The sequence below is a fragment of the Dipteris shenzhenensis genome, chromosome 14 (genome assembly GCF_047967505.1).
Source record: "Dipteris shenzhenensis isolate YYH24624 ecotype China chromosome 14, Dip_SZ_1.0, whole genome shotgun sequence".
In the NCBI taxonomy this organism is placed as follows: domain Eukaryota; kingdom Viridiplantae; phylum Streptophyta; class Polypodiopsida; order Gleicheniales; family Dipteridaceae; genus Dipteris; species Dipteris shenzhenensis.
In genome coordinates, this window is record NC_141609.1 from 39,694,866 (window position 1) to 39,709,604 (window position 14,739).

A 14,739-nucleotide genomic window follows, 5' to 3' on the forward strand; every position below is an offset into this window, starting at 1 on the left:
AAACGGTGTTTTATGCTTGATCGACAATGCAAAGCATATCCGATGGGCACAATACTTTGCACACACCTTTAACTAGGTGGAATTGACTTACATGCAAAGTGGCACACCCATCCCATAAGTGCTTGATCGGATAACATACCTAGCAGGCTCGTGTTTTTTTACGGATGTGCATGACACTAGAGCAAATTTAATAGTATTTAATGCTCGATCGAACATGCAAATGATAACTTGGCGTGTCCATCTGATGAGTACTTGATCGGATAACTTCTCCCACCATTAAATTAAGTACTAATTAAAAATTATAATAAATGAGTAGATTATTAAAAAGAGACTAATATTTATGTAATGGTTGCTACTGCAGCTTGCTTGCGAAGGAATCTCACAAAGGAGATGGCTATAGATTTTGTTCCAGGGATGGATGTGATTTTATGTAGCAAAAGAGAAGTAGTTGCATTTGCTACAATCCATGATAGTGATCCCAATTCAGTTTGCCACTTTTGAAGACTTGGCGAAGATAAGGTGGCAGTTACTGTATCAAAGATTCTTAGCGCACATGTTGAGCTAAAGTATAAATGTGGAGATATGGAAACACTTGGAGATGTTATGCCCTACAATACATCCAACAAATCATTTATAGCATGGGACAAAGATGAGACTTATGCAACAGACATTATCAAGAATACAAAGTGCACCACCTTGGATTTTACTATAGGGGACATTTTACAAATGAGATCATTTGCAAATAAGACTGTAGCAGAAGGCGAAGTATTGGGATTTGAACAAGTGGAGCAATGGTCATTTGCACAGATGAGGATTCTAAAAGTCACTGATGATGGTATGGTTGATAACATAACATCCTTATGTGATCCCTACTATGAGGTAGGCAAGAATATGAGATGGAGCATGCAATTTTTAAACATAAGAAAGAGGCACGTGGTTTTCAATGATAAAGACAAGGTATACTACAATATCAAAGGACCTAAAAAGCGTGCCCATGTGCCAGGCTCTATCACTTCAAATGTGGATGATTTCAATATACTCAATTATAGAAGTGACATCTTATCTGGAGTGGATGAGTTCATTGGTTTTGAGAAACAAAATGATTTTAGAAGCGAAGCCTTATCTGGGGTGGATGAATTCTTGCACAGTGAGAAGGGCAAAGGTTTCAATAGCGATGTCTTGTCAAGTGTGGATGAGTTCATGCATATTAACAAACCCGGTGTCAATCAAGCTTGTGGATTTGTGAAAGCCATGCAAGATGTCCCAATGAGTGATGTTCTCTCAGGAGTGGAAGAGTTTCAAGGTTCTCAATACTCTCGTAGAATATTGAATTCATTGAATGGTCCTAAGAGTATGTTAAAAACGAGGATGAGATCAACAGAGGATTATTCAATATTTAACTTTGATTGTGATATGGCGAGGATATGGCCAAGGATGCAACGACCAATCATGGATGCTTGGTTACAAACAAATGTGAGGAGAAGAAGTGCATAAATACAGATAACAACGTGCATGAGAAACGAAAACGGTCATACATATGCATGAAGAGAAAGCGAATCTAGGCAGATCCACAAAAGCAACCAAAGAGGAAGAGAGTAATGAAGGAGGAGAACATGTTAAATGCATTGGGATATCTATGTTGCAAGCGAAGATGTATGCGCTTCATTGATCTTGCAGACATCAGGGAATGTAGAGGACACGTGTGGCAAAGAAGAGGAAGCGAAAGAAATGAATACCTTCTCACAAGTCTCTCTTGCTTTCTTCAGAATGGCAATAAAAGGCTAAGTTCAAGACAAAAGGTAAAACCTCTCGTAAATGGAAAAAGGATTTGCAATAAGGCATATCGCAATATTACTGGATTATCCCATGGTACATATTGGGATTTAGTCACCAAGGCAAAGGGCGGCAACAAATTTAGCATTCACGGTAATAGAGGAAGGTCCAAATCAAGAATCTCAACTGTCAGGGCAGCAGCAATTTTGCAAGACTTCATACATGAAAATGCTTTACCTCAACCCCATATGTCTACCAAACTCCCTAACGGTGATGCGATCACTGAAATGCACCTTCCAATGGGCTTGACAAAGCTCGAAGTATTTGACTCTATTGTAGAAAAGCAAAGGCAAAGAGGGGATGCCGTAGCTTCTTCTCATACTTTGTATACTCTTTGGAAGAAGAACTTTGGATATGTTAAAATCCCAAGGAGGCAAAAAATGTCAAAGTGCAATGTCTGTGATGATTTAAAGCGATCGATTGAGAGTGCAACATGTCCAAATCAAAGGGAATTATACAAAAAAAACCGAAAATCTCATCATGACCTTATTTGACATTCCAGAGAAAAATATGCATTTTGGAAGGAGCAAGCTATTTCACATCCCAATGACTACATGTGCCTTATTGTAGATGGCATGGATCAGAATACAACAACATTGCCTCGTTTTGTTGCCACTCCACCTAAATTACAAGGAAAGCACTTTCTAAAGACACATCTATGTGGAGTGTTAGTGCATGGAATTAAGTTCTTTGCAGATATATGGATTGATTCCTTGCATCTACATGATAGCAATCAAGTTGTAACATCTATTATGAAGGCAATTCGCAATGTACATGCAGAAAAAGGTCGCCTACCACCGACTTTGAGAATACAAGCTGATAATTACTGGCGAGAAAATAAGAATGTACTCATGTTTGCATTCTGCTCCATGCTAGTTGCTCATGGAATCTTCAATGAGGTCGAATGTGGATTTTTGTATGTTGGGCATACACATGAGGATATCGATCAGGTTTTTAGCACAGTCTCAAGGGAGCTCAAATGCAAGGATGTGGAGACAATAGATGACTTGGTAAGAAGATGTGACAGGCAAGTTGGTGGTGGTAAGGAAAGTACAGTATGTGAGAGGCTCGAAAGAATGTATGATTGGAAGAGCTTCATTCTACCTTTCATACAAACGGGTGGTGATGCATTGACAGGTCATACCAATCCACACTACTTTCGTTTTTTTTTTTAAGATGAAAAACCTGTAATGCAATGGCAACAGTATTCTCATGATACAAAATGGGAACCTGAAGAACCTTACAGTCTCTTAACTTCAATTCCCAGCAAGGAAAGGTATCCAACATGGGCTCCTATACAAGAATTCAATGAGAGGTCTAACTGTGAAATAGAAGGATTAAAAGCATTTATTACATACAAAGAGGAAATGCTCCGGAGATATCCTGATTCGAAGCCTACTTGGAGAGAACACACTACCACTGTAATTAACAAGACACGAAATTTAATAAAGGACCTTGAGAGAATGCGAGGCTCAAAGGATGTCAAGGAAGAATGCAATATGTTTTGGCCAAATGTTCATAACGATTTGTGCCCAGCTCCAGTCTTTGAAAATGAATTTGTATCATTACTCCCACGTCCATATTGTGGACCGAAGAAGAGAGAGTTTATGCCACAAGTAGATATAGAGGTCGATTGTGTTGTTGTGGTTCGGTCATCGGATGATGAATATGAGAATGTGAAGTTTTGGGTTGCAAAAGTAGTTGATGTGCAAAGAGATGACCAAGGGAGAGCTACAACATTTACAGCGGTATGGTATGAGCCAAAGGGCAGGAAGGAGAATATGGATAACAACACATTGTATACTAATTGTATAATGAAGGAGTGGGTCCCAAATGATGAAGCAGTCTCTCAAGTTTCGACGGAGACAATCATAGTGTCTTGGCATTCAAGGGCAAAGAAATCAAAGAAGCGCATGGGATATGAGGTAGAAGGAAAAATAAAAATACCACAGCAAACTATTTTGCATATACACAAATATTTAAGGATGCTCGCCATGGAGGAAGTAGAAGGAGACAGTGCAAATGAAGAATGTCCATGATTAAAGCTTTGTATTGAAGTCCATTGAAGGATTTTATTTAGGTACTAGGCAAGAAGCCAATCCAAGACAATTATAATCAGAGTCATCACCTCCTATGTCAAATGAGAGTCAAAATATGCACTGGATGTCACCCAAGGGTCAAGGCTTGGCAAGACAATAGGGAGTTAATGCAGATGGCACCTGGCAAGGGACTATCACATTGAGCAATAAGACAATGGGGAGTCAATGCACCCAAGGGGCAAGGCTTGGCAAGACAACTTGTGGGAGTTAATGCAGATGGCACCTGTACTTTGCACTGGATGTCACCCAAGGGTCAAGGCTTGGCAAGACAATAGGAAGTTAATGCAGATGGCACCTGGCAAGGGACTATCGCATTGAGCAATAAGACAATGGGGAGTCAATGCACCCAAGGGGCAAGGCTTGGCAAGACAAGTGGGAGTCAAATTATGCAGATGGCACCTGGCAAGGGACTGTCGTGACATTGAGCAATAAGACAATGGGTAGTCAAATTATGCAGATGGCATGAATTGAGGCTCTTTAAGAGCAACAATTTAAATTGTAAACATATGTTCAATCTATATCATTTTGGATATAAAGACTCTAGCTGAGAGCAACGTCTCTCAATGTAATCATATAATAATAGCTATAATTGCTATTATACCTCTTTGGTTCAATACAAAACTTGGGTCTTATGGCATCATGTCTTTTTTCTATTTATCAAAAGTTTTAAAAATTTTGTGCATATTGCGAGTGACAATGTTATTTTCATGAAATATTTAAGTCTCCTTTCATGGATTTATAAATTTATCACGTCAAGGAAAAACGTCAAGGAAAAATATTAAAAATAATTAAATTAACAAATAGCTTAGATATAGCTAGAATTTCTAATATAGTATTATTTCAAATTCTTGCATGTTGGTGCAAAAGTATAGATTGAAAAAATAATATTTTTATGTGAATATGATAGTGCCACAAAGTGAACTTTTGATTTGGGAAGAATATTTTCAGAAAGTAAAATTTTGATTTGGGAAGGATATTTTCACAAAGTAAAGTTTTCATTTGGGAAGGATTTTTGGACTTCGTCCAAAAACAACAGAAAAAGTCCAAAATTAATGAAATAGGTGTTGTTTGTAAATGTGCTAATAGACACGCAAGTAGACACGCCCGTAAGTTTTCTTTTAGTTAAAGAAACGCCTCTGTGTGCGCATCTACGAGTGCTTTGTGTTGTTGTGTTTGTGTATTGAACACAATCATCCTTCTTTGTACAAGGCATGTAAATATTTTCATATCATCTGTTGCTCATAGAGCTTTAACCTACGGAAACACACTTAGCCATGTTCGCAAGCCCATCTTTAACCTAAGGAAATGCACTTAGCCATGTTCGCAAGCCCAAAGTGGACGAGAAGAGGAAGAAGAGGGAAAGGAAAGAGGGAAAGGAAAGAGGAAGAAGAGGGAGAGAAGAGGAAGAAGAGAGAAAGAAGAGAGAAAGAAGAGGGAAAGGAGAGGGAAAAAGAGGAGAAGAGAGAAGAAGAGGAAGAAGAGGAAGAGAAGAGGAAGAAGAGAGAAAGAAGAGAGAATAAGAGAAGGGGGAAAGAGAGAATAAGAGAAGGGGGAAAGAGAAGGGAAAGGAAAGAGGGAAAGGAAGAGGAAGAAGAGGGAGAGAAGGAGGAAGAAGAGGAAGAGGAATCTGAAGAAGAGGGAGAGAAGAGGGAAATGAGAAAGTGGAGGAGAAGAGGAAGAAGAGGGAAAGGAAAGAGGGAAAGAAGAGGAAGAAGAGGGAAAAGAGGAAGTGGACGAGAAGAGGAAGAAGAGGGAAAGGAAAGAGGGAAAGGAAAGAGGAAGAAGATGGAGAGAAGAGGAAGAAGAGAGAAAGAAGAGAGACAGGAGAGGGAAAGGAGAGGGGAAAAGAGGAGAAGAGAGAAGAAGAGGGAAAGGAGAAAGAGGAAAAAAAGAGGGGAAAAGAGGAGAAGAGAGAAGAAGAGGGAAAGGAAAGAGGGAAAAGAGAGTTTGGAAAAGAGAAGAAGAGGGAAAGAGAGAAGAAGAGGGAAAGAAGCATAAGCATGAGCATATATCTCCTTCTCTTATGCTCATGCTTATGCTTATGCATAAGAGGAGTCTTATGCATAAGCATAAGAGACGGAGACATATGCTCATGCTTAACTTATGCTTATGCATGAGCATAAGAACATGAGCATGAAAGAGGGAAAAAGAGGGGGAAAAGAGGAGAAGAGAGAAGAAGAGGGAAAGGAGAAAGAGAAAGAGCATATGTCTTCTTATCTTATGCTCATGCTTATGCTTATGCATGAGCATAAGAGAAGGGGGAAAGAGAGAATAAGAGGGAAAGGAAAGAGGGAAAAGAGGGGGAAAAGAGGAGAAGAGAGAAGAAGAGGGAAAGGAAGGAGAGATTGGAAAAGAGGAAAGAGAGAAGAAGAGGGAAAGAGAAAAGAGGAAAAAAGAGACATATGCTCATATGTCTACTTCTCTTATGGTCATGCATAAGCATAAGCATGAGCATATGTCTCCTTCTCTTATGCTCATGCTTATGTTTATGCATGAGCATAAGAGAAGAGGGAAAGAGAGAAGAAGAGGGAAATGAAAGAGGGAAAAAGAGGGAAAGAAAGAGAGAAGAAGAGGGAAAGGAAGGAGAGATTGGAAAAGAGGAAAGAGGGAGAGAAAGAGAGAAGAAGAAGGGAAGAGAAAAGAGGAAAAAAGAGACATATGCTCATGCTTATGCATGAGCATATGTCTACTTCTCTTATGCTCATGCATAAGCATAAGCATGAGCATATGTCTCATTTTCTTATGCTCATGCTTAAGCATAAGCATGAGCATAAGAAAATGAGACATATTGCTTAAGCATGAGCATAAGAAAATGAGACATATGCTCATGCTTATGCTTATGCATGAGCATAAGAGAAGGGGGAAAGAGAGAATAAGAGGGAAAGGAAAGAGGGAAAAGAGGGGGAAAAGAGGAGAAGAGAGATTGGAAAAGAGGAAAGAGGGAGAGAAAGAGAGAAGAAGAGGGAAAGAGAAAAGAGGAAAAAAGAGACATATGCTCATATGTCTACTTCTCTTATGCTCATGCATAAGCATAAGCATGAGCATATGTCTCCTTCTCTTATGCTCATGCTTATGTTTATGCATGAGCATAAGAGAAGGGGGAAAGAGAGAAGAAGAGGGAAATGAAAGAGGGAAAAAGAGAGAGAAGAAGAGGAAAAGGAAAGAGGGAAAAAGAGGAGGAATGAGATTGAAGGAAAGAAGAAGGAAAGAGATTGAGGGGAAGAGAGGGTTCCTACGCCACACTCATGTTTGTGAAAGTTTTGCCTTAAAGTACGCAAAGCTTGTGACATATTTAGTTATATTTTAGTCTGAAAACTTTGAGTTAATCTTTCCACAAGTTTCAATTTAAAAGTAAGGTTTGTGGGTTTTGAAAAATAAAGTTCCGCTCTAAGCCCAAATCACACACGGTAAGTGTGATTTCCGAAAGTGTGGTTCCATCGCAGCTGCTTTGTTTGCCACTTCCGGTCGCCATATCACTTATACACAACAATGCGGCGTATGATTCGACGGGTCTGTTGCCCTACTGTCCGGCCTTGTCACCTGTGATTTCATCCAAAACAAAGCACCGGAGTTATTTTGGAGCAAACTTAAGGAAACGCCTTAAGAGACGGTACTGTTAATTTAAGTTCTGTTTACCAAGCGTCTCAATGGCTCAAAGCTTCGCATGCGAGTTGAGGGCTAGTCGTTGGCGCTCCACATCAGCACTCTATCTGCACAGTTCTACAATTGGCAATTTAATTTGAGGATTTCCGATGAGGAAAACAAGTACGCATGTGCAGAAGGTGTGAGAACGATGACAAACAATTTACGCAGTGTGAGGCTACCTGCGTTGTCAGCGAGAGTATCTGCGGAACTGAGAAGCAAGAATGGTACGTTAAGCTTACCCGGGGAACCTGAAACGTAACCATGGGGAGCAGTGGCAATAAAGACGAGCAGGCAGATGGCTATTGCAAGACTTAGTCTAGAGCCACAAAGCTGAGCTGTTATACAGTCCTTCATTGGGGTGCTTGGGGAAGCAAGCGGCAGCACAATGGGCGCCTACGGACAGAAATACCAGAGGACAGGAAAACCAAAGAGAAACATGGTTGCTGATGAACGTGGGGGTCAAGTTTTCTAAGAGACCGGTTAAGATGCACGCCTTTCCTTTCGTTAAGTCATGACTAGAAATTTCTTCTTGAAAGAATTGACTAGCGGCTCCACACGTGGATGACTCTTTTCATTCATTCATAGTCATGACCAGCAAATTCTTATTGTCCTCCCTTAAATCACTCTTTCCATGGGACTCTTGAATGTTGACATTTTAAAGAGAGCACTCCTCTCCCTCTTGTATTTCAACGCTAAAAGTCACCCCAACAATTTCAAGGTAAGACATTGTTTTAAAAACCTACAATTGTAGAGCAAGGGGGGTTCACTACGTGAAAACCCTATATACCAATTGCATTTAACGAACATTAGTATAGCCCTTAAAGGATCTATCAATCATAATGATTCCTTTTTCTATACAAAGTTCCAATTTGTTTCAAAATTCCAATTAAAAAACCCCTTTAGTAAGTCTATTTCTATATATATATAATATTATTTTATTTTATCTTATTTATATATATATTTTTTAAACGAGATTATTTAAAAAACCCTTTTGTTGAACCCATGTGCTACACTTACATATGAAGAGTGACCCTCTCAAGTTGTAGACATACAATCTTCCTCCTACTACCTTTATGAACCTTACTTTGAAAATAATATCGGCTACTCCCTTTTAGCACTAAAATTTCCTTAACAATGCTCTTTTGAAGCATAGCTTCAACTTGTTATGTTCCTTCAAATGTAACAGTAACTATAATGTTCCTATTATGATAATGATGCCCAAAAATAAAAATCAACAAGTAATTGACCTCAGAATCTTGATCACAATGCACAAGAGATGGCTGACTATGTTATATGTTGTATTGAACATGATAATGAATATATAAAATTTACCCCTTAGGGTTAGGGTCAAGGTTTGCCCCTATTTCCTTCTAGTCTGCCTAGAATAGTGCAGTATACACAATCCATAAACACCCCTTCTTGAATTGCACTATATAAGTAGAGGATACATGTGTAAGATCTATTTAGATTTTGTGGGGTTATGGTATTTGTAATGTGTAATATAATGTGGCCACATATATAACATAAAATAAGAGGGTTAGGGACTCGTGGTTGAGGTAGCAAGCTTACTCATGTGCCATCCCAAGGGGTTCACTAAGAAATATACGATTATCATGCGAGTTCAACAAAAGATATTATTAAATTTACTTTTCGAACATAAATTACAAAATATATAAGTACATAATACTTACATAATATAAGGGTTTAAAAAAAAAGTTATATCTTTGTTTCAAAAAATAGCCACTTTATTTAGTCAAAATTCATAGGTAATGGATTTATAATATGCCCTTTTGAGCGCATGCGATAGTCTAGTTTTCTATAAAGTGAATCCCCTATGTGTGCCAACCCCTTAGAGTGAAAGGCCCCATATATGCATTGAATAGGGTGGTTGTGCACATGCACGTCATAGTTTCATAAGGGAAAAGTAGGTTGAGGTGGTATTTGTGCCAAGCCTCCACTTGTCCTCATAGATGCTTGTGTGCATTTGAAAATAAGGGAAGGGTCCAAGCATGTGAGTCATCGCTCTTGACTTAGGAGATAGCAATTTTTTAAATGTGGAAAATAGGGCTTGAAAATGGGGATAAGGGTTGTTGCACACCTTGATCCATGGGGCTAAGGGTTGTCATACCCATTGATAAATATTAGGCAAAGATGTGCACATAGAAGATGGACCCTCCCACCGTGTGCATGTGGGATGCTAGCTAATGAGTGGAAAATGGGTTGTAAAATGGAGTCTCTTGCTTAATGTAGACACTCTCATACATGTATTCCTTGACATAGTCTCCTTATGCACTTTGGCCTTACTGTAGTAACTCTTCATCTATTTCATATGGAGTGCTCTCTTCTATTGACCGCCTCCTCTCTCACTCCATTTTCCTTCCCATGATGCCTCTCTTTTCTCTTCCTACAAACCTTCTCATTGATATATATTTTTCCTCTTCCCCATCCTCCCTTCCTCCTTGTATGCTTTAGCATGTATCGATGGCCACTTTTATTCTTTTCCATCCTTGAAAAAAATCAACAAGCCACCACTATAAACACTTATTTCATTAATTTTGGACTTGTCAATGTACAAATTCATTTTTACATATACTTTTGGACTAGTTTTCAGATAAAATTTAAGAAAAACCCAATCTTCAAAGCACATATAAAAACATAAAAACAAGCATTTTTTTATATATTTTTTAAGGACATGAAACTAAAATTATAAAATTTAACGCAATTTAGATAAGTTACATGAAAAAATAAGATTAGGTTGTTGTAAACTCTCTTAATATTTAATGGTGTTAATAAACACCTTCAAAAGTTAAGCCTGAGATAAGTTACACAAAAAAGAGTGGTCCATTAATTGTAAACTCACTTTATATTTATAATAGTGTTTAGGAAACACTTTCAAAAGTTACAAGTGGAAGTAGCAAACTCTCACAATATTTATAATTTAGGTGTTTAAAAACACCAAAAGTTACAATAAGACTCTCATTGGAAGGCAAATTACACCAAAAGTTACAATAAGACTCTCAGTGGAAGGCAAATTTATTTTCAAGACTACAGCCATTCAATTTGATGAATTTTCTATTTTCAAGTCCTTAGCCTAAATTCAACCCATTCAAGAGCTGAGCTCATCTCATCCTCATCGATGTAGTTAAAATTATAGAAGAGAAGTAAGGATTGATGAATTTTCTCTTGCATAACACTTTGTTTATTCCGAATGGCTTGCGCTTCCTCGGGGGAAAATCTTCCATAACGAGCCACACGCGAAGATATCTCACTTTGAAAGTCTATCAACTCTCTCCTATATGACTGCAATTTATCTATTTCAGTAGTAGCCATACTTATTTTTCTTTCCTCTTCCTTCTCTAGGCCCTTCTGACAAGCAAAGTCATCCTTCTCGTACTGGGTTAATGGAGCTGGATTTTGCTTTCTCTCCTCTCTCTTTCCTTGGTTCTCGGCAATCCATTCTTTGAGGCTGCTAATGGCTTGCTCGACAGAATCGATTACCTTAAAAAGATCCATAATGGCTGCAAGATGAAAGGAGTATGCTTGAGAAGAGGAGGTAAGGCTGCGGGCAAGATGGAAGGAGCAAGCTTGAGGAGAGGAGTAAGGTAAGAAGAGTAAAGTGGAAGAAGTGTGGAGAGGAGTAAGGTAAGAAGAGTAAAGTGGAAGAAGTTTTTGCTGCGGGTGAGATATAGAAGATGAACGAGGTGAGGAAGGTAACGAGAGTGAGGAAAGATATAAAAGACTAACGAGGTGAGGAAGGTAACGAGAGTGAGGAAAGATATAGAAGACGAACGAGGTGAGGAAGGTAACGAGAGTGAGGAAGGTAACTAGAGGAGATAAGGCAAGATGAAAGGAGTATGCTTGAGAAGAGGAGGCAAGGCTGCGGGCAAGATGGAAGGAGCAAGCTTGAGGAGAGGAAGGAGCAAGCTTGAGGAGAGGAGTAAGGTAAGAAGAGCAAAGTGGAAGAAGTGTCTGCTGCGGGTGAGATATAGAAGATGAACGACTACTAGCGGGCAAGATGGAAGGAGCAAGCTTGAGGAGAGGAAGGAGCAAGCTTGAGGAGAGGAGCGGGTGAGATATAGAAGATGAACGACTACTAGGGAATTTATAGAACTACAGATGCAAGACCGTAATGCGAGATGACTAGATGCAAGATCGTAATGGGAGACATTATAAAATAAAATGATGGGATGCAAGACCGTAATGGGAGACATTATAAAATAAAATGATGGGATGCAAGACCGTAATGGGAGACATTTGAGACATATTAGATAGTGATAGTACATTGAAATCTATAAAGTAAAATGATGGAACACAGGAATGATATAATTAATAGAATCTCATCATGAAGAGCAAAGTGCAAGAAGTGTCTGCTGCGGGTGAGATATAGAAGATGAACGACTACTAGGGAATTTATAGAACTACAGATGCAAGACCGTAATGCGAGATGACTAGATGCAAGATTGTAATGCGAGACATTATAAAATAAAATGATGGGATGCAAGACCGTAATGGGAGTCATTTGAGACATATAAGATAGTGATAGTACATTGAAATCTATAAAGTAAAATGATGGAACACAAGAATGATATAATTAATAGAATCTCATCATGAGATACTTGCTGTACATAATAAATGATAGATTTTGAGTACATTGAAATCTATAAAATAAAGTGATGGAACATAAGAATGAATTAGACTTTCAAAAAAGTAAAACCTAATGTATTGTACATAATAAATTAGACTTTCAAAAAAGTAAAACCTAATGTATTGTAATGAAAAAATATCATAAAATATCCTAATGTATTGCAACATTTAACATAAGTTTTAAAAACATTATCATTAATCGATACAAACAAGATAAAAATCTTCAAGGACTCATGTTTCTTTCTACATGTTTTACAACTGAATAGAGTCTGATGAGTTCTCTTGAGGCTGTGATTCTCTAAGAGTACATTGAGTCTCTACTTGTGTGGATGGTGTACATTGAGATTCTACTTCTGGTGCAATCGGGATAGACTTAATCTCTTCCTCCTTTACAAGATGTGATGTTGTAGATGCACATTGAGTCTCCACTTCTTGTGTAGGAAGAATGCATTGAGTCTCTAATTCAAGTGGTTCTTCATTGAGTCCATCATGTTGTTTCCCAATGATAGCAGTTAGATAGTGAACAGTCTTAGCCACAAAATCTTGTAGCTCGAGCTTGGTATATGCTTCTATGGAGACATGTTCAAAAATTTCATTGAGATACAACATGAAGTTGTACGCAATTCTCCACCCACTACTAAACATGTCCTTTTGGTCCACTGCGAGGCGTGTCTGGAAATTTGGTTGGTCTTGATGCTCCCTGATTTTCATAATCGCAGAAACTAACTTGTGTGCAGACCTGTCCATCATGACATATGACAAAGTGAATTTGTGTAGTAAATAGTAACTTGATGCATGTTCATAATGATATGATAAAAGAACACTTACTTGAACACCCCGTGAAAGCCTGTAATTGAGTTGACAAACCAACAATGGTTGTCATCAAGGTCCCATACTATAAGGCTCCAATGTGAACTACATCACCAATAAAGAGCGATAAGATTTATCACAATATTAAGTATTAATTGACACAATATTGTAAATAAGAGAGTAAAAGAAAGATTGACACCATACTTACTTCTCATAGTATGGCATAAAGACAAGTAGTATGCCATCCAAGTCTAAAGGTTGTAGAATTGAACAAACATCATCTACTGTCTTCTTGGTATCACTAAGTACAGCTGAAAGAAGAGAATCGAGCATACAGACGCGATTCTGTACTGATCTAGGAAAATGAGATATAACCGTACTGCAGCAATAAATAAACAAATGTTAGAAGCAGATTGAATCAAATGATTGAAGTATCAAGTCAAGAGATGTTCATATCAAACCTGAGGATGGCCATCATGACTTTGTCATTAGCCTCTTTCAAAGGGTCGGAGAGGATTGTAACTTCCTCGCTACCAAAATTCAAAACACGAGGTTGCTTGCTAATGACGACCTTAACCTCAGAAGAGCTCCCCATTTCGTCCAATACAGCGGTTACATCAGGACAACTTATGGGCGTAGCAACCAATGTAAATGCCTTAATGATAGATGACATAAATGCCTGCAGATGCAAGTCTGTATATGTGGACAATGAGGTTTCACCGCCTCTCAAATCAAAAATTTGAGCAAGGAGCAAGAAGCAGTTATATCCAACTCTCCACCCACAACTGTGGTCATCATTCTGCTTTGCTGCAGGGCATGTTACATACTCTATTTGATCTTCCAAGTCACCCTCCATTTGCATAAGTGCATCTATAGCACTTACCAACTTTCGAGCAGATCTACACATCAAAATAGAAAACATAAATGAATGTGTGTATTGCATAGGATGCATCTCATTGACATAATTATGACACAAGTAGGTTATACTTACTGTGACACACTGCCATGGATAGATGCTATTGAATTGACAAAGAAGCATTGCTTGGCTAAGATGTCCACAATTACCAAGCTCCAATGCAAGCTGCATTATCAATTAAGAATAATTATTATTTGATATAATCCTCCACAATGTAAGAGATAAGCTAGGTAGGGATTGATACTCACTCTTCGTGATATGCGGTAAAGATAACTCGCGCCGCAGTCAAATCAATAGGTTGCAACCACTTAAAAATGTCATCTATGGTCTTCTCCTTATTGCTAAGTACACTAGAAACAAGAGGATCGACCATATATGCACATCTTTGTATATATAGTGGAAGCTGTTGTAAAACCATACTGCAATAAAAAGAAAAGAATATTAGTTCATTTGATCCAATGGAAATACAAAAGCATAAAGTCAGTAAAAAGTTTGTGTCAAACCTGAGGATGGCTATTATAACCTTGTCATTGACCTCTTTCTTGAAGTTTATGAGGATTGAAATATCCTCTTCATCGAATATAAAAGTAAGAGGTTGTTCTCGAACTTGAAACCTAACTTGAAATGACTTCTCCATTTGCTGCAATGTATGATTATTTTCTAGAGTCATCCGATGGATAGCCAGAGCAGCTTTGCTTTCTTGAGATGAGCTTTCATGATTCTCTGCTCCAACTATGTCCTCCTCATCCTCCTCCTCTCCCTTCTCCTATAAAAGGATAAAATAATTATGAG

At 38.3% G+C, this 14,739-nt stretch overlaps 1 long non-coding RNA gene across 1 annotated transcript; it reads right to left on the reverse strand.

Moving 5' to 3' along the window:
* Positions 1-7,189: 7,189 nt before the first annotated feature.
* Positions 7,190-8,108, reverse strand: LOC147894612 (uncharacterized). Its single transcript, XR_015542171.1, has 3 exons — positions 7,817-8,108; positions 7,569-7,642; positions 7,190-7,472 (listed from the first exon to the last, which is right to left on the reverse strand). It is a non-coding gene; the product is annotated as an uncharacterized LOC147894612 (long non-coding RNA).
* Positions 8,109-14,739: the final 6,631 nt, after the last annotated feature.